Raw genomic sequence first — 21332 nt, 5'->3', positions numbered from 1 at the left:
TGCTACAGCTAGAAGGATAGGGAGAATGAGTGTTAGGATGTTCATTATAAACATTTTGTTGGGGAGAGGATTTGAACCTCTGGGTGTAAAAGCTTAAGTTTTATGCAATTGCCATACTCTGCCACCTCAACAAAGCCCTGGTCTTGGGCAGAGTATATTTGCGCTAGTTTATTAAGTTGAGATTAGATCATTAATTGTTTGAAGGTGCTTTTTTGAAGTTGGCCTTATTTCTCTTGTCCTTTCGTACTGGGAGAAATGCGTAATAGATAGAAACCGACCTGGATTGCTCCGGTCTGAACTCAGATCACGTAGGACTTTAATCATTGAACAAACGAACCTTTAATAGCGGCTGCACCATTAGGATGTCCTGATCCAACATCGAGGTCGTAAACCTTATTGTCGATATGGACTCTAGAATAGGATTGCGCTGTTATCCCTAGGGTAACTTGTTCCGTTGATCAAAATTTTGGATCAATAAGTGATACTATGCTTTGGCTAGTAGGCCTAGGCTTTAATCACTCGGAGGTTTTTTTGTACTCCGAGGTCACCCCAACTGAAATTGTCAGCCCATATAAAACTTTGTTATCCCTTGGTGGTTTTATTTTGTGATTTTTGGGTTGATTAATTGAAGCTCTATAGGGTCTTCTCGTCCTATTTTATTATCCCCGCCTCTTCATGGCGAGGTCAATTTCACTGATTAAAAGTAAGAGACAGTAAACCCCTCGTGTGGCCATTCATACAAGTCCTTACTTAGAGAACAAGTGATTATGCTGCCTGTGCACGGTCAGGATACCGCGGCCGTTTCACGATTGTCACTGGGCAGGCAGTGCCTCTAATACTGGTTATGCTAGAGGTGATGTTTTTGGTAAACAGGCGGGGTTTGTGTTTGCCGAGTTCCTTTTGCTTTTTTAAATCTTTCCTTAATGCATGCCTGTGTTGGGTTAACAGTGTATTTAATAAATAATTTAGTGTTGGTTTATATTTATTAACTGTTAATTATCAGTATATTATCAGTTACTGATGTAAGGTTGTGCGAGGAGAAAAATTTCTTGTTACTCATGTTAACAGTGTTACCTCTATAATTGAATAGATTAGTCCAATAATCAGGCTAGGAGTTAATTTATTTATTGTTGAAATTAAAACGTAGTTTTGTTGTTGAGCTTCAACGCTTTCTTAATTGGTGGCTGCTTTTAGGCCAACTATGGTTTAGGTTTATATTATTCTCTAGTAAAGGTTGTATCCATTTCTAAAAAGCTGTACCTTTTTAGACTAACAATTAAATATACGTTAAAACTTGATGTGGTTTTTAGTATTATTTAATGTTGAACTGAAATTCCTTTCTTGGACAACCAGCTATCACCAGGCTCGTTAGGCTTTTCACCTCTACTTATAAGTCTTCTCACTATTTTGCCACATAGATGAGTTTGTTCTAGTTACTGCTTGTAAGTAGCTCGTCTGGTTTCGGGTAATTTAGCTTAAGGTCTCCTTGCTAAGTTATTACTAGTTAAGTCATTATGCAAAAGGTACAAGGGGTAAGCTTTGCTTTTTTTTACTTTTAATAATTCTTTCATCTTTCCCTTATGGTACTTTCTCTACAGCGCCATTGATGACTAAATTTCTATCTCCTATACTTTAGATGTATGGTAAGTGTTTTATTTGATTAGTTTATGGTAGTAGCGGTGGAGAGGGTATGGGCTAGGTATAGTTCAAGATATACACGGGTTGTGGAATCTTCTAGGTGTAAACTAGATGCTTTGTTTAAGCTATATCTTGTTTTATCCAAGCACACTTTCCAGTATGCTTACCTTGTTACGACTTGTCTCCTCTCGTATAGTTGCTTAGCATGGGTTAGTGAACTGGGGCTTTGCTATGATACTTGAGGAGGGTGACGGGCGGTGTGTGTGTGCTTCATGGCCTTATTCAATTAAGCACTCTACTCTTAATTTACTACTAAATCCTCCTTTAGTTTTTAGGTTTCATAAAAACTTTCGTGTGGATATAAGGGGTGCTCTTATTATAGAAAATGTAGCCCATTTCTTCCCAACCCATAGGTTACACCTTGACCTAACATTTTTATGTAGGGTAGTTATGCTTACTTTCGTTCCCTTTTAGGGTTTGCTGAAGATGGCAGTATATAGACTGAAGTAGCAAGGGTTGGTGAGGTTGATCGGGGTTTATCGGTTACAGAACAGGCTCCTCTAGAGGGATATGAAGCACCACCAAGTCCTTTGAGTTTTAGGCTGTTGCCAGTAATACTCTGGCGAATAGCCTTGTTTTGGGACTATTTAAGTTTACGACTAAGCATAGTGGGGTGTCTAATCCCAGTTTGGGTCTCAGTTGTCATGTACTCAGATTGTACTAAAGTCACTTTCGTGGTTTGGCTTAGTTTTAATTATGGCTTTTTACAGCTTAATTAGGATTTTACTTTATTTTGTGTGCTTCCTTAACACTCTTTACGCTGGGTCTCTCTTAATTTGGGTCAATCGTATGACCGCGGTGGCTGGCACGAAGTTTACCAACCCTAGCTAACATAACTTAGTCAAACTTTCGTTCATGGCTTAATTTTTACCACTGCTGTGTCCCGTGAGGGTGTGGCTAAGCAAGGTGTTGTGAGCTGCTAGTGTAGCGTGCTTGATACCCGCTCCTTTTGATCTTTATGATTTGGAGGGCATTCTCACCGGGGTGTGGATGATTGCATGTGTTAAGTCTGTTAAGAATTAATAGAAAGGCTGGGACCAAACCTTTATGTTGATGGGGCTGGCGAGCCCATCTAGACATTTTCAGTGTCTTGCTTTATGAAAAATTTAAGCTACATTAACCTATGGGGTGTAAAAGATGTTCGTATAATTTCATTAGGCGGCTTGTGTCAGATTTAGTATTGATTTACGAAAAAAAAGATTCGTGGATCTAGGGACAAAGCTGTCTAGGGGGGTGGTGAATATCTAAGCAGACGGTCAGTTTTGTAGGGGGTAAGGGGGGTTTGGACCCCTATGAGATACAGTTTTTTGAGCCCGGGGGGAATAGTGGAGTACTATGTCCTGTGACCATTAATTTAACTGCACACGTTGGTTGTGCTACTCAAATCAAAACTACATACAAGTCCAGCTACAATTTGCTTGACTGTGACGAGACCTTTTAAGGTCATAGCTGAGTCTGTGCAGGCCCCCCCCCCCACCAAAAATAAAATATACCAAATGTATGGAATCTCAGTTATGTGTGAGCATGGGCTGATTAGTCATTAATCCATCGAGATGTCTTATTTAAGGGGAACGAGTGGGCGATTTTAAGTTAAAATGGTCCTGAAGTAAGAACCAGATGTCTTATAAAGATCACCGTTAGCTACCCCCACGATGTATGGGCCCGGTGCGAGAAGAGGGATCCCTGCCGAGCGGGTTGCTGGTTTCACGCGGCATGGTGATTAAGCTCGTGATCTAATGGAGCGGCCATAGTGTTAGTGGATATAAATGTATTTAATGACATGTACTATGTACGATCAATAATATATAATATGTAAATTAATAAAATTTAATACGAGCTTTAACCGACCGTATGGAAAATAAATGAATGCACAGTAATACATAGCATGTACACGTAAACATTTACAGGAAGACGCTATTACTGGTATGTGGACATACATATGCATGTAATATGAACAACAGAAATGTTTTAAAATAAATTACTTTCAATACTGACATAGTACTGTAGTGTTGTGGTTATTCTACAATAAACTTTTTCAAGGAATAGTGTATGTAGAATTCCAGCTTTGGGTGTTGGTGGTGAGGTTTAATACCTCTTCCTTGAGTCTTAGGGAGGGATGAATTTCTCCTTTTCCGGTTTACAAGACCGGGGTATTTTGTTATACTACAAAGACTCTTCATTTTAGGAGTTTGTTTTCGATAAGGCTAGTTCCTGGTATTAATACTAGGATTAGGAGAAAGTATAGGATGGATGCTAACTGACCTACAATAATGTATGGGTGTTCTACGGGTTGGCCTCCAATTCATGTTAAGGTTAGGAGGTCTGCAACTAGTACTCAGAATAAGAGTTGGCTAAAGGGTTGGAATATTATGCTTCGTTGTTTAGATGTTTGGAGTATTGGGATGAATATTAGGATGAGGATGGAGAGTAGTAGTGCTAATACTCCTCCTAGTTTATTAGGGATTGATCGTAGAATTGCGTATGCAAATAGAAAGTATCACTCTGGTTTCATGTGTGCTGGGGTGCTTAGTGGGTTTGCTGGGGTGTAGTTGTCAGGGTCACCTAGTAGGTCGGGTGTGAACAGGGTTACTGCGAGTAGGGTTAAGATTAGTAGTAAAGCACCTAGAATGTCTTTGATTGTGTAGTAGGGACGGAATGGGATTTTGTCTATATTGGATGGAATTCCTGTGGGATTATTAGATCCCATTTCGCGAAGGAATAGTAGGTGGACGGCTGCTAGTGCTGTAATGATAAATGGAAAGATAAAGTGGAAGGCGAAGAAGCGTGTTACTGTTGCTTTGTCTACGGAAAACCCACCTCAAGTTCATTCTACTAAAGTAGTCCCGATATAGGGGATTGCTGATAGGAGGTTAGTAATAACGGTTGCACCTCAGAATGATAATTGTCCTCAAGGTAGGATGTAACCTATGAATGCGGTAACTATAACTGTGAATAATAATAGTACACCAATGTTTCATGTTTCTTGGAAGGCGTGGGAGCCATATTATAGGCCACGTCCAATGTAAGCATAAAGGCAGATGAAGAATATAGAGGCTCCGTCTGCATGTAGGTATCAAATGATTCAGCCGTAATTAACGTCTCGGCAGATGTGTGTGACGGATGAGAAGGCAGTTGAGGTGTCTGGTGTGTAGTGTATTGCTAGGAATAGGCCTGTTAAGATTTGTATGATTAGGCAGAGACCGAGTAGGGAGCCAGAATTTCATCATGAAGAGCTATTTGATGGGGTGGGGAGATCAATAAATGTATCATTGAGGATTTTGATTAGTGGGTGTGTTTTTCGAATGTTGGTCATTGGTCATGGTTGAAGTCCATGTGGGAATAATGATGACATACATTGTTTTTATTATAAGCATTACTTTTGTAATTAGTCTTGTGGGGGTTTCTTCAAAGCCTTCGCCTATTTATGGGGGTTTAGGGTTGATTGTGGGTGGTGCCGTAGGGTGCGGGATTGTTTTCAGTTTTGGTGGTTCATTTTTGGGGTTAATAGTATTTTTGATTTATTTGGGAGGAATGTTGTATTTGGTTATACGACAGCTATGGCCACTGAGCAATATCCTGAGGTTTGGGTTTCTAATAAAGTTGTGTTAGGGGGATTTCTTTTAGGTTTAATGATGGAGTTTTTAGTGGTGTTGTACGTTTTAGAGAGTGAGAAGGTGGATATTGTATTTGAACTTAATGGGTTGGGGGACTGGGTTATTTATGATACGGGGGATTTCGGATTTTTTAGTGAGGAGGCTATAGGAATTGCTGCTTTATATAGTTATGGTACTTGACGGGTTATTGTTACAGGTTGGTCATTGTTTATTGGTGTTGTAGTTATTATGGAGATTACTCGGGGTAATTAAAGAAGATTATGCTAAGGGTAACAGTGATGAGAAAAGACAGGAAGTAGAGTTTGATAAGGCCTTTTTGGTTTGGGGTTAGCGTGGAAGCCTTTAGTTGAGTGGAGGCTGTAGTTTTTGGTAGGATGGTTTCTATTCAGGTTAGGCCTAGTAAGGAAGTTGCTAGTTTTTGGCTTATTATTAGGTTTGGGTGAGGGGGTAGGCGATGTATAATTGTGGGGAAATATCCTAATAAAGTGGAAAATTTAGTGGAGTTTGATGGATATAGGTATTTTAAGTTTTGTGTATAGGTGTTAATTTCGAATGCGAGAATAAAGCCTAAGGTTGTTATTGCGAGAGCTGTTAGTTTTAGGTGTAAGGGTATAGTTATTAAGGGGGTGGTTATTGGAGGGATATTGCTGGAGAGGATAAATCCGGTGAAGATACTTCCAATTAAAAGCGTTTGATAGGGTTAATTAATATAGGGTTATTTTCATTAATGTTTATGAGAGGAGGGAAGCGAGGTTGTCCTAGTAGAGTAAAGAAAATAATGCGAGTGCTGTAAATAGCTGTGAGGGAGGTAGCGGTTAAGGTTAGTAATAGGGCTCAGGCGTTGCTATAAGACGAAGTGGCGGCTTCGATGATAGGGTCCTTAGAGTAGAACCCTGTGAGGAATGGTATTCCTGTAAGTGCGATGATAAGGGCGGTTGTGGTGAAGGGAAGAGTTTTGTATAGTCCTCTTATTTTTCGAATGTCTTGTTCGTTGTTTAGGCTATGAATGATGGAGCCGGAACATAAGAATAATATGGCTTTGAAGAAGGCGTGTGTGCAAATGTGTAGGAATGCTAGGTGAGGTTGGTTAAGACCGATTGTTACTATTATTAGGCCAAGTTGGCTGGAGGTGGAGAGAGCAGTAATTTTTTTGATATCATTTTGGGTGAGAGCACAAATGGCTGTGAACGAAGTGACGAGGGTACCTAGAGAAAGGGTTACTGTTTGAATGAGTTTGCTATTTTCTATTAAAGGGTAGAAACGGATAAGTAGGAAAATCCCTGCTACGACTATTGTGCTTGAGTGGAGTAAGGCTGAGACTGGAATGGGACCTTCTATTGCTGAAGGGAGTCAGGGGTGTAGTCCAAATTGGGCTGATTTTCCAGCTGCGGCTAGTACAAGTCCTATGAGGGGAAGATTTGAGGAGTTTTGGTTGAGTATGAAAATTTGTTGTAAGTCTCATGCGTTTATGTTAAATAAGAATCATGCTATTGACATGAGGAATCCAATATCTCCGATGCGATTATATAAGATTGCTTGGAGGGCAGCTGTATTAGCGTCTGTCCGTCCGAATCATCAGCCAATTAGCAAGAAGGATATAATACCTACTCCTTCTCACCCAATGAATAGTTGGAAAAGATTATTAGCTGTGACGAGGATGAGTATGGTGATGAGGAAAATAAGTAGGTATTTGAAGAATTGGTTGATGTGGGGGTCAGAGTGTATACATCATATTGAGAATTCCATGATAGATCATGTAGTAAATAGTGCTACAGGTATGAATATGAGTGAGAAGTAGTCTATTTTGAAGCTAAGTGATAGTTTAAGGGTTTGGATGGTAATTCAGTGTCAGTTTGAAATGAGTGCTTCTTGGTTTATGTGAAGAAATATTATTGGGATCAGGCTAGTGATGAAGGCGGAAAGGGTAATATTTTTTACATAGTGTTGGTACTTGTCGCTTTTGTAGAGGTTTGTGTTAGATATTACGATGGGGGCAGTTAATATTAGTAATGTGAGTAAAGCAGAGGAAGTAAATAGGTTTATTACTTTTATTTGGAGTTGCACCAATTTTTTGGTTCCAAAGACCAATGGATAACTGTTATCCTTTAAAAGTTTGAAAAAGCCACACTGTTAGATGTGGGGGGGGCATGAGTTAGCAGTACTTGCAGTACTCTTTCGGTAAGTAAGATGTTTTGATCTTCTATTACTAGCTTCACAAACTAGTGTTCTTTTTAAACTATACTTACAATAAAGGGGGCCTAAGATGATTTTGGGACTTAATGATAAGAGTAGTAAGGGAATGATGTGTAGGGCTATTAAGGCGTGTTCTCGTGTGAAAGAGGGGGTGAGGTTGTTAATATGATGAGTATGTTTGCCGCGTTGTGTTGTGATTAACATGTATAGGGAGTAAAGGGCTGTGATTACAATATTTGTTCCTATTAGGATAATAGTGAGGTTTGATCATGAGAAAGCTGATATAACTACAAGTAGTTCTCTGATCAGGTGGATGGTGGGGGGTAGAGCGAGGTCTGTTAGGCTTGCTAGTAGTCATCAGGTCGTTACTAGTGGGAGAAAGATTTGTAGGCCTCGTGCTAGGATTATGGTTCGGCTGTGGATTCGTTCATAGTTCGAGTTTGCTAGACAGAACAGTATAGAGGATGTAAGGCCGTGGGCGACTATTAGAGCGGTAGCTCCTATGTAGCTTCAAGGGGGTTGGATGAGGAGAGCTGCGATAACGAGTGCTATGTGGCTGATTGAGTATGCGATGAGTGATTTTAGGTCTGTTTGACGTAAACAGATGGAGCTGGTTATGATTATTCCTCATAAGGATAGCATGAGGAAGGGGTAAGCTATATGTTCTGTTAGAGGGTTAAGAATTGATATAATTCGTAGCATGCCGTAGCCTCCGAGTTTTAGTAATACAGCTGCAAGGACTATTGAACCTGCGATGGGGGCCTCTACGTGTGCTTTGGGTAATCAAAGATGTAGACCGTAAAGGGGTATTTTTACTAGAAAAGCTATTCTGCAGGCTAGTCATATGAGGATATTAGATCAGGAAGTGGGTAGTGGTTGGGCTCAGTGTTGTAATAATAGAAAGTTTAGAGGTGCTGATGTGTTTTGTAAGTATGTTAGTGCTACTAGCAAGGGGAGTGATCCTATGAGTGTGCAGAATAGGAAGTAGAGTCCTGCATTGAGTCGTTCTGTTTGGTTACCTCAGCGGGTGATAATGATGAGAGTGGGGATTAGTGTAGCTTCAAATGTGATGTAGAATAGGATTAGTTCTGTGGCGGTGAATGTTATAATTAGAAGAGTTTGTAATATAATTAGTATCGTAATGTAAAGTTTTTTTCGGACAAGTGGTTCTTTGAGAAGGTGGGACTGGCTTGCTATTAGTATTAAGGGGAGGAGTCATATTGTCAGGATTAAGAGTGGTGTAGAAAGGGGGGGGTCAGAGAAGAATATCAGAGAGTAATTGAGACTGTTGTCGTTGAATTGATTAAGTAGGAGTAGGCTTGTAAAGCTGATTAGTAAACTGGGCTGTGGTATTAATTCAGATAGAGCTGTGTTTTGATAATCAAGTTAGGGGTATCAGTATGATGGTAGGAATAATGAATTTTACCACCGGAGGAGGTTAAGGTTTTGTACGTAGTCAGTGCCGTATGTGTTGGAGATTATGACTAATAGGGCTAGTCCGATAGCTGCTTCACAGGCTGCAAATACTAGGAGGTAATTGGTATCATGCTGGCTAGGGTGAAGTGTGAGTTTAGGATTGTGAGGGCTGCTAGAATGAACAGTGATAATATTATACCCTCTAAGCATAGTGTGGATATTAGGTGGGATCGGTATATTAATAAACCCGTGAGGGATATGGTGAAGGCTATTAGGATATTTATATGGATTAGAGACACTTGGTATTTGTGAGTTTGGATCACAGTCTAGTGGGTCGACATCACTTGTTTTATTTTAAACTAAGTACCATATTTATCTCATTCTAAGCCCTTTTGGGTTCATTCGTAGGCTAGGCTAGCTGCTAGCAGGGAGATTAAGAATAGGGTCATAGTGAGTATTATTTTTAGGTTATTTGTTTGGGTTGCTCAGGGTAGGGGGAGTAGGAGGGCGATTTCTAGGTCAAAGAGGAGGAAAGTAATTGCTACTAGGAAGAATTTTATGGAGAAGGGTAGGCGAGCGGACCCTATTGGGTCGAAACCACATTCGTAGGGACTTGTTTTTTCCGCGTATACGTTTAGCTGAGGGAGTCAGAAAGCGATAAATATGAGTAGTAAGGCTAGAGTTGTATTTGTTAATAGTGTTAGTAGGAGATTTATAGTTCTTTTTCGGGGTGTACTGAAACTAACTGATTGGAAGTCAGCTGAACTTGTTAATACTAAAAGGACTATGAACCTCATCAACAGATAGATACATAGAGAAATAGCCATACAACGTCTACGAAATGTCAGTATCAAGCAGCGGCTTCGAAGCCAAAGTGGTGGCTTGCTGTAAAGTGGAATTTTATTTGGCGTATAAAGCAAACAATGAGGAAGGTGGATCCGATAATGACGTGTAGTCCATGGAAGCCTGTGGCCACAAAGAAAGTGGATCCGTAGATGCCGTCTGAGATTGTGAACGGGGCTTCCTAGTATTCTGATGCTTGGAGTAGGGTAAAATAAAGGCCAAGCATGACTGTGACGAAAAGAGCTTGAAGTATGTGTTTGCGGTTTCCTTCTATGAGACTGTGATGGGCTCAGGTGATAGATACGCCAGAGGCTACTAATACAGAGGTATTGAGAAGTGGGACTTCTAGGGGATTTAGGGGGTGGATACCTGTTGGTGGTCAGCATCCGCCTAGTTCAGGAGTGGGGGCAAGGCTTGAGTGGTAAAAGGCTCAGAAGAAGCCTGTAGAAAATAGGACTTCTGATAGGATAAATAAGATTATTCCATATCGAAGTCCTTTTTGGACGGTTGGTGTGTGGTGGCCTTGGAAAGTGCTTTCTCGGATAATATCTCGTCACCATTGGTATACTGTTAGAATATTTGTTAGTAAACTTAAAACTAGTAGGATTATTGAGTTGAATCATATGATTAGGCCTGAGGTTATAAGAAGTGCTGAGAGAGCTCCTGTAAGGGGTCAAGGACTGGGATTTACTATGTGATATGAATGGGTTTGGTGGGTCATTATATATTGTCATGCAAGTATAAGCTTACTAGTAGAGTGAATACGTAGGCTTGAATTAAGGCGACAGCAAATCCGAGGATGGTTAATAGAGTGAGGATAGTGAATGTGATGAGGGCTGTGAATAGGCTGGTACTTACTAGTGTGAGAGTTGTACTTCCAATCAGATGTAATAACAAGTGGCCTGCTGTAATGTTGGCAGTTAGTCGTACGGCTAGTGCTACTGGTTGAATAAGTAGGCTAATAGTTTCGATAATTACTAATATGGGAATGAGGAAAGTGGGTATGCCTTGTGGTAGAAGGTGGGCTAAGGATATTTTTGCCTTATTATGGAAGCCTGTAATGACAGTACCGGCTCATAGAGGAATAGCTATTCCTAAATTTATTGAGAGTTGGGTGGTAGGTGTAAATGAGTGGGGTAATATTCCAAGAAGATTTGTAGAGGCAATAAATAGAAGTGAGATGAGTATTAGAGATCAGGTTCGTCCCTTGGGGTTATGTGTATTTATTAGTTGTTTTGATGTAAGTTTGGTTAATCATTGTTGGATGGAAACGGTGCAATTGTTAATTAGTCGATTTGGTGTTGGGAATAGTATAGTAGGGAATATAATGATTAGAGTGGTGATAGGAATACCAGGGTAGTGGTGGTGATAGGAATATCTTCCTGGCAGAATAGCCAGGAAGGGAGAAATGCTATGGGGTGTGTGTGTGATAGTAGAGTGGGGAGATGGTTTCCACAAAACGGTATGTATAAAAATGAGCTCTGGGGGTAGTGATAAACAGCAAAGTCAAGAGAAAATGGAAATATATTAAAATTCTTTTCTTGGGGGGTCATCAAGAATGTACTTTTAGAGATTATTGTGAAGTGTCTTTTATGCTTTCAGATACTACTTTTGATGTTAATAGTGGAAATTAAAACTATCCTGCTTGCATATAGCTTTCTTGTCTAAGTGCTTTCACGTACCTTATTTATTTGAATGTTACGACATCATTCTAAGGCGTGCAGGCTGATTTCATATGATTCCATTTTGGCATCATTAGTGGAAATAATTAAGCTTTGGTGTGAGATGGGCAGGAGTTTCAAATCTTAGCTCCTTATTTACTAGTTGTATGACCCTGGCCTTGGCAAGCTATTAGCCCTCTGAAACTCAGCTTCCTCATTTGCTCACTAAATCTGGCTCTTTCGCATAACTACCTGAGAGGATGCTTCAGAGGACACAATGAGATAACCTCTGTAAAATGTTGGCCATAAGGAACACTCAAAAAGTGCTATTTCCCTTTGAGTGCGACTTCAAATCCATATCTGCCCTTTAACATGTGAACTGCCGTTAGACTGTATAGTTAGGTTTTTTGTTTTCTGTGTGCTGGCTCTGATGCTAGAATTGAGATGAGTAAACAATAAGCAAATGATCACTATAAATGCTTAATGGCACTGTGAGTGTAATATAAAACCACAAGTCCATTGAATGTGATGAATTAGACTTCTATTAGTACAGATGACCTCCCTGAATCCACACTGACCAGAGTCCTTCAAGATTACTGCTATTACATGGAGTCGCATGTTAAGAAGTACAACCTCACCAGTTAAAATTTTGTAGGGCATGCGCACTGACATTCTGTCACCACGCTGATAATTTTTTATTAATGACCGCCTCAGGCTTAGGGCACCCTCTCCTAACATTCTGCCATCTGGGAGAGCCTTTCTGTCTTTGGCGTCATGTACCCTAGTTTACTCACAGGGGAAGGACGGTAGGAAAAGGGATGGTTATCAGATTCTGCTTTGCAGTATGGCTGGGATTCTTAGTAACAGCTGATGCTAATCTAGCCCCTCTTTGTGCCAACCTGGAGCTGATTTTCTCCTGGATTTCTGGGTCCCTCCTCTTTCCCTTTCCTCCTTTATCTCTGCTCAGCGTCCTTTTACAGTCTACTTTGCAGAAGTTTCTTCCTCCACTGGTTTCCCAGCATCCTGTCCTTGGTCCCCTTTCTTGTCTTCTTCTGTACTTGCCTAGGATGGTCCCAGCCACATCCCCACCTGCAGCCAAACCCGCCGGTATCCTTCTGTCTGCCAAATCAGTATTTGCAGCTCACATATCCAACCTATCAGGACTCTGCACTCTGTTTTCCTACAGAGACCTCAGAAATTTATTTTAAACATTTAAAAATTAATTTTAAAGTGTCTTTGCTTTACCCTTGCTCCCTATTGATTTAGCCTGAATCAGAGAATGGCAACAACATTAATCCAAATTCAGAGACCTAGGAGTCAACATTGACAGCTCCCTCTGTGCCCAGAGCTAATTACCCAGCAAGTCTTGTTAATTCTATCACTTTACTATCTCTGAAATTCCCCCTTTCCCCTTGGCACTCTCTGATTAGGAGAAGAAGAACATAGTGGCTAAAAGCATCAGTTTGGGGTCCGATTCCTAGGGTTTCTACTTAATAGCTGTGTGGTTATGAGTAAGGACCTTAGCCTTCTTGAGCCTTGGTTTCTTCATCTGTAAAATACGGATAACATCTGATTCGTTGCTTAAACGAGTAAGTGTTTGGTATGTAGGCCTCGAGGAGCCCTCCACATAGTTATGTTTTAATCAGTTTCTCATCTCAGTTACACCAGTGCTTTGACTTGGGTGCACATAAGATTCACCTGGAGGGCTTGCTGAACCCTACATTGCTAGGCCCTATTCCAGAAAATCTGCATTCCTAACAAGTTCCCAGGTGATGCTGACACCGCTGCTCCTAGGCCCACACCTTGACTAAAGAAAGGCCTCTTGGCCTGCAACCCCACTCCCAGGCTCACCTCCACCCCATACACAGCCATCATTTTAAAACATTATCTAATCTTTACATAAAAATTGCTTGAACTTCCTAGCAATTGCTAAGCACTTTTTCTGTGGTCAGACATACTTCTAAGTAAGTGCTTGACATGAATGAACTTATTTAAAGCTGAGAACAGCTTGTGAGATACATATCTCCATTCTACAGATGAGGAAACCGAAGCACAGAGAACTTAAGGAACCTGGCTAAGGTGACACAGGTAGTAATTTTCAGAGACAGAATTTTTTTTTTTTTTTTTTTTTTGCGGTATGCAGGCCTCTCACTGCTGTGGCCTCTCCTGTTGCGGAGCACAGGGTCCGGATGTGCGGGCTCAGTGGCCATGGCTCACGGGCCCAGCTGCTCCGCGGCATGTGGGATCTTCCCGGACCGGGGCACGAACCCGTGTCCCCTGCATTGGCAGGCAGACTCTCAACCACTGTGCCACCAGGGAAGCCCTCAGAGACAGAATTTGATACCAGACTCCAGACTCTTAAACATTATAATCACTGCCTTTCTGCCCTGTCATTTCCTCATCTTAACATCCTCCAAAAAACAAGTCTACGGGATTTAAATCCATCCCTTTGCATGGCCTATGTGACTCCCAGGTGTCCTTTTTTTTTTTTTTACATCTTATTGGAGTATAATTGCTTTACAATGGTGTGTTAGTTTCTGCTTTATAACAAAGTGAATCAGTTATACATATACATATGTTCCCATATCTCTTCCCTCTTGCGTCTCCCTCCCTCCAACCCTCCCTATCCCACCCCTCCAGGCGGTCACAAAGCACTGAGCTGATCTCCCTGTGCTGTGCGGCTGCTTCCCACTAGCTATCTACCTTATGTTTGGTAGTGTATATATGTCCATGCCTCTCTCTCGCTTTGTCACAGCTTACCCTTCCCCCTCCACATATCCTCAGGTCCATTCTCTAGTAGGTCTTCATCTTTATTCCTGTCTTACCCCTAGGTTCTTCATGACATTTTTTTTTCTTAAATTCCATATATATGTGTTGGCATACGGTATTTGTCTTTCTCTCTCTTACGTCACTCTGTATGACAGACTCTAGGTCTATCCACCTCATTACAAATAGCTCAATTTCGTTTCTTTTTATGGCTGAGTAATATTCCATTGTATATATGTGCCACATCTTCTTTAGCCATTCATCCGATGATGGACACTTAGGTTGTTTCCATCTCTGGGCTATTGTAAATAGAGCTGCAATGAACATTTTGGTACATGACTCTTTTTGAATTATGGTTTTCTCAGGGTATATGCCCAGTAGTGGGATTGCAGGGTCATATGGTAGTTCTATTTGTAGTTTTTTAAGGAACCTCCATACTCTTCTCCATAGTGGCTGTACCAATTCACATTCCCACCAGCAGTGCAAGAGTGTTCCCTTTTCTCCACACCCTCTCCACCATTTATCGTTTCTAGATTTTTTGATGATGGCCATCTGACTGGTGTGAGATGATACCTCGTTGTAGTTTTGATTTGAATTTCTCTAATGATTAATGATGTTGAGCATTCTTTCATGTGTTTGTTGGCAGTCTGTATATCTTCTCTGGAGAAATGTCTATTTAGGTCTTCTGCCCATTTTTGGATTGGGTTGTTTTATTATTGAGCTGCATGAGCTGCTTATAAATTTTGGAAATTAATCCTTTGTCAGTTGCTTCATTTGCAAATATTTTCTCCCATTCTGAGGGTTGTCTTTTGGTCTTGTTTATGGATTCCATTGCTGTGCAAAAGCTTTGAAGTTTCCTTGGGTCCCATTTGTTTATTTTTGTTTTTATTTCCATTTCTCTAGGAGGTGGGTCAAAAAGGATCTTGCTGTGATTTATGTCATAGAGTGTTCTGCCTATGTTTTCCTCTAAGAGTTGATAGTTTCTGGCCTTACATTTAGGTCTTTAATCCATTTTGAGCTTATTTTTGTGTATGGTGTTAGGGAGTGTTCTAATCTCATACTTTTACATGTACCTGTCCAGTTTTCCTAGCACCACTTATTGAACAGGCTGTCCTTTCTCCACTGTACATTCCTGCCTCCTTTATCAAAGTTAAGGTGACCATATGTGCGTGGGTTTATCTCTGGGCTTTCTATCCTGTTCCATTGAGCTATCTTTCTTTTTTTGTGCCAGTACCATACTGTCTTGATTACTGTAGCTTTGTAGTATAGTCTGAAGTCAGGGAGCCTGATTCCTTCAGCTCCGTTTTTCGTTCTCAAGACTGCTTTGGCTATTCGGGGTCTTTTGTGTTTCCATACAAATTGTGAAATTTTTTGTTCTAGTTCTGTGAAAAATGCCATTGGTAGTTTGATGGGGATTGCATTGAATCTGTAGATTGCTTTGGGTAGTAGAGTCATTTTCACAATGTTGATTCTTCCAATCCAAGAACGTGGTATATCTCTCCATTTATTTGTATCATCTTTAATTTCTTTCATCAGTGTCTTATAATTTTCTGCATACAGGTCTTTTGTCTCCTTAGGTAGGTTTATTCCTAGATACTTTATTCTTTTTGTTGCAATGGTAAATGGGAGTGTTTTCTTGATTTCACTTTCAGATTTTTCACCATTAGTATATAGGAATGCCAGAGATTTCTGTGCATTAATTTTGTATCCTGCTACTTTACCAAATTCATTGATTAGCTCTAGTAGTTTTCTGGTAGCATCTTTAGGATTCTCTATGTATAGTATCATGTCATCTGCAAACAGTGACAGCTTTACTTCTTCTTTTCCGATTTGGATTCCTTTTATTTCCTTTTCTTCTCTGATTGCTGTGGCTAAAACTTCCAAAAGTATGTTGAATAAGAGTGGTGAGAGTGGGCAACCTTGTCTTGTTCCTGATCTTAGTGGAAATGCTTTCAGTTTTCCTTTTGCACCACTCACTACGTTGTTCCCTGACCTCTAGACTGGTTGCAAACTTGTTTGTCAAGTACACTTTACCCCGCATGAAACACCTCCCTACCAACTCCTATTCATTCTTTATAAAGCTCAGCTAAAATAGTACCTTCTTTGAGAAGTCTTCCCAGCTCTTCCCCACCAACTGTGATTAAAAGCCCTTCTTTTGTGAAAGTTCCCCTAGCACTTAGCACTTAGCTCTCTTGAAGCTATTCCACACACACCTGCTTACTTGTTGGACCCTTCAACAAAGATGAAGTTTAGGACAGGGCAGACTCTTGTCAGTGCACCTAGAAGGCAGTTAAGTATCGTCTGTTAATGAGTGAATGTAAATTACATCCAATGGCACTTTCAGGCTCTCTTCTCTTAATTCCTCAGTGAGTTCCTTCTTTGGGCTCCTTCAGGCTTGTGTGAAAACCAGTCTTGATGACATTTCTTTAAAAAAGATTTTATTTATGTTTATTGTTGAGTATTTCCCTTAAGGATCAACCATAATATGTCACAAATATCCATATACCTACTATGCAGCATTTGTTTGTTTTTAATTGAAATATAGTAGATTAACAGTATTGTGTTTGTTTCAGGTATATAGCAAAGTGATTCAGTTATATATTTTTCAGATTAATTTCCATTATAGATTTATTACAAGATACTGAATATACTTCTCTGTGCTATATAGTAAATACTTGTTGCTTATCTATTTTTTTTTTTTCTTGTGGTATGCGGGCCTCTCACTGTTGTGGCCTCTCCCGTTGTGGAGCACAGGCTCCGGACGCGCAGGCTCAGCGGCCATGGCCCACGCGCCCAGCCTCTCCACAGCACGTGGGATCTTCCCGGACCACGGCACAAACCCGTGTCCCCTGCATTGGCAGGCGGACTCTCAACCACTGCGCTACCAGGGAAGCCCATCTATTTTATGTATAGTAGTTTGTTAGTCCCACACACGTAAATTGTCCCTCCCTCATCCCTTTTGGTAATCATAAGTTGGTTTTCTATGTCTGTGAGTATGTTCCTATTTTGTATATAGATTCATTTGTATTATTTTTTAGATTGCACATACAAGTGATATTATATTTGTCTTTCTCTGACTTAATGTGATATTCTCTAGGTCTATCCATGTTGCTGCAAATGACAATATTTCCTTGTTTTTTATGGCTAATATTCCATTTGGGGTGTGTGTGTGTGTGTGTGTGTGTGTGTGTGTGTGTGTGTGTGTACACCACATCTGCTTAACCAATTGTCTGTTGCTGGGACTTGGGTTGTTTCCATGTCCTGGCTATTGTAAACAGTGCTGCTATGAACACTGGGGTGCATGTATCTTTTCAAATTAATTTGCCTTTTTTCTGGATATATGCCCAGGAGTGGGATTGCTAGATCATATGGTAGCTCTATTTTAGATTTTTAAGGAACCTCCATACTGTTTTCCATAGTGGCTACACCAATTTACATTCTCACCAACAGTGTAGGAGGGTTCCCTTTTCTCCACAGCCTTCCCAGCATTTATTATTTGTAGACTTTTTAATGATGGCCATTCTGACTGGTGTGAGGTGATACCTCATTATAGTTTTCATTTGCATTTTTCTAATAATTAGCAACGTTAAGCATCTTTTCATGTGCCTGTTGGTCATATGTATGTCTTGTTTGGAGAGATGTCTGCTTAGGTCTTCTGCCCTTTTTTTTTTTTTTTTTGCGGTACGCGGGCCTCTCACTGTTGTGGCCTCTCCCGTTGCAGAACACAGGCTCCGGATGTGCAGGCTCAGCGGCCATGGCTCACGGGCCCAGCCACTCCGCGGCACATGGGACCTTCCTGGACCGGGGCACGAACCTGTGTCCCCTGCATCGGCAGGCAGACTCTCAACCACTGCGCTACCAGGGAAGTCCATCTATTTTATGTATAGTAGTTTGTTAGTCCCACACACGTAAATTGTCCCTCCTTCATCCCTTTTGGTAATCATAAGTTGGTTTTCTATGTCTGTGACTCTGTTCCCGTTTTTTATATAGATTCATTTGTATTATTTTTTAGATTGCACATGCAATTGATGTTATATTTGTCTCTCTCTGACTTAATGTGATATTCTCTAGGTCTATCCATGTTGCTGCAAATGACAATATTTCCTTGATTTTTATGGCTAATATTCCATTTGGGGTGTGTGTGTGTGTGTGTGTGTGTGTGTGTGTGTGTGTGTGTACACCACATCTGCTTAACCAACTGTCTGTTGCTGGGACTTGGGTTGTTTCCATGTCCTGGCTATTGTAAACAGTGCTGCTATGAACACTGGGGTGCATGTATCTTTTCAAATTAATTTGCCTTTTTTCTGGATATATGCCCAGGAGTGGGATTGCTGGATCATATGGTAGCTCTATTTTAGATTTTTAAGGAACCTCCGTACTGTTTTCCATAGTGGCTACACCAATTTACATTCTCACCAACAGTGTAGGAGGGTTCCCTTTTCTCCACAGCCTTCCCAGCATTTACTATTTGTAGACTTTTTAATGATGGCCATTCTGACTGGTGTGAGGTGATACCTCATTATAGTTTTGATTTGCATTTTTCTAATAATTAGCAACGTTGAGCATCTTTTCATGTGCCTATTGGTCATATGTATGATATGTATGTCTTGTTTGGAGAGGTGTCTGCTTAGGTCTTCTGCCCTTTTTTTTTTTTTGCGGTACGCGGGCCTCTCACTGTTGTGGCCTCTCCCGTTGCGGAGCACAGGCTCCGGACGCGCAGGCTCAGCAGCTAAGGCTAACGGGCCCAGCCACTCTGTGGCATGTGGGATCTTCCCGGACCAGGGCATGAACCCGTGTCCCCTGCATCAGCAGGCGGACTCTCAACCACTGCGCCACCAGGGAAGCCCTGCCCATTTTTTGATTTTTTTTTTTTTGATATTGAGTTATATTTTGGATATTAAGCCCTTGTCAGTCACCATTTGCAAATAATTTCTCTCATTCAGTAGGTTGTCTTTTTGTTGATGCTGTGCAAAAGCTTTGCTGTGCAAAAGCTTTTAAGATCGATTAGGTCCTACTTGTTAATTTTTCCTTTTATTTCTTTTGCCTAGGCAGACTGACCTAAGAAAATATTGCTACAATTTATGTCTGAGAATGTTTTGCCTGTGTTTTCTTCTAGGAGTTCTATGGTGTCAAGTCTTATATTTAGGTTTTCAAGACATTCTGAGTTTATCTTTGTGTATGGTGTGAGGGAGGGTAATAATTTCACTGATTTACACAGAGCTGTCAAGCTTTCCCAACACCACTTGAAGAGACTTTCTCCCCATTGTATATTATTGACTTCTTTGTGGTAGATTAATTGACTATAGGTATGTGGGTTTATATCTGGGCTCTCTATTCTTTTCCACTGATCTATGTGTCTGTTTTTGTGCCAATACCATGCTGTTTTGATTAATGTAGATTTGTAGTATTGTCTAAAGTCTGGGAGGGTTATGCCTCCAGCTTTGATTCTTTTTCCTCAGGATTGCTTTGACAATTCTGGGTCTTTTGTGGTTCTACGTAAAATTTATGATTATTCTACTTCTGTGAAAAATGTCATGGGCATTTTGATAGGGATGGCATTAAATCTGTAGATTGCTTTGGATAGTCTGGCCATTTTAACAATATTAATTCTTCCAATCCAAGAGCATGGGATATCTTTCCATTTCTTTGAATCATCTTCAGTTTCCCTGATCAGTGTCTTATAGTTTTCAGTGTAGTATAGTTTTCACCTCCTTGGTTAAGTTTACTCCTAGTTATTTTATTTTTTTGGTGTGATTTTAAACAGAATTTTTTTTTTTTACTTTCGCTTTCTGATATTTCATTGTTAAAGAAATGCAATGGGTCTCTGAATGTTAATCTTGTATCCTGCTACCTTGCTGAACTCATTTATTCTAACAGTTTCTGTGTGGAGTCTCTAGGGTTCTATATATAGATTATCATGTTATCTGCAAATAGTGACAGTTTTACCTCTTCCCTTCCAATTTGGATAACTTCTGTGTCTTTCTGTTCTCTGACTGATGTAGCTAAGACTTCCAGTAGTATGTTGAACAGACATGGTGAGAGGGGACATCCTTGTCTTCTTCCTAAATTTAGTGGGAAGGCTTTCAGCTTTTTACCACTGACTATTATGTTGGCAGTGGGTTTGTCATATATGGCTTTTATTATGTTGATACGTTTCTTCTGTACCCACTTTGGTGAGAGTTTTTTTTCATCATGAATGGATGTTGAATTTTGTCAAATACTTTCTTTGTGTCTACTGAAATGATCACGTGGATTTTGTCTTTTTGTTAATATGGTGTATCACAATGATTGATTTTACATATATTCAATCATTCTTTTGCCCCTGGGATGAATCCAGTTTGATCATGGTATATGATCCTTTTTGCGTACTGTTGAATTTGGATTGCTAATACTTTGATGAATATATATGCAAAAATCTTCAACAAAGACATTGGCCTATAATTTTCCCTTTTGTAGTCTCTGTCTGGTTTTGGTACCAGGGTGGTAGTAGCTTCATAGAATGAATTTGGGAGTGTTCCCACCTCTTCAATCTTCTGGAATAGTTTGAGAAGAATAGGTGTAAGTTCTTCTTCGTATGTTTGGTACAATTCCCCAGTGAGGTCCTCTGGTCCTGGACTTTTGTTTGCAGGGAGTTGTGTTTTTTTTTTTTTTTTTTTTTGGTTTATTTGTTTACAGATTCTATTTCACTTTTCATGACTGGTCTGTTCAAATTATCTGTTTCTCCTTGACTCAGTTTTGGCAGGCTGTATGTTTGTAGAAACTTGTCCATTTCTTCTTGGCTGTCCAATTTGTTGGCATATAACTGTTCATAGTATTCTCTTATGATTTTTTTGTATTTCTGCAGTATCAATTGTTATTTCTCCTCTTCAGTTTCTTAACTTGTTTATTTTGGTCCTCTTTCTTTTCTTCTAGGTGAGCCTGACTAGAAGTTTGTTGATTTTATCTTTTCAAAAAACCAGCTTTTGCTAGATAGCTTCAAGATGGCGGAGGAGTAAGATGTGGAGATCACCTTCCTCTGACAAATACATCAAAAATACATCTACATGAGGAACAACTCCTACAGAACACCTACTGAATGCTGGTAGAACACCTGACTCCCCAAAAGGCAAGAAACTCCCCATGTACCTGGGTAGGGCAAAAG

The 21332-nt window shown here is 40.3% G+C and overlaps 1 protein-coding gene and 1 pseudogene across 3 annotated transcripts in view; both read right to left on the bottom strand.

Moving 5' to 3' along the window:
- Positions 1–21332, bottom strand: part of PPM1L (protein phosphatase, Mg2+/Mn2+ dependent 1L) — a 337545-nt gene that overhangs the window by 35995 nt on the left and 280218 nt on the right. The window lies entirely within an intron of this gene.
- LOC125964540 (cytochrome b-like) lies at positions 206–4765 on the bottom strand (annotated as a pseudogene). The gene has a single exon (XR_007477650.1). The product of XR_007477650.1 is annotated as a cytochrome b-like (transcript).

Source organism: Orcinus orca, chromosome 5, assembly GCF_937001465.1.
Source record: "Orcinus orca chromosome 5, mOrcOrc1.1, whole genome shotgun sequence".
Classification (NCBI taxonomy): Eukaryota; Metazoa; Chordata; class Mammalia; order Artiodactyla; family Delphinidae; genus Orcinus; species Orcinus orca.
Note: the sequence above shows the minus strand (reverse complement) of the source record. Positions and strands in the feature narration are given on the sequence as shown.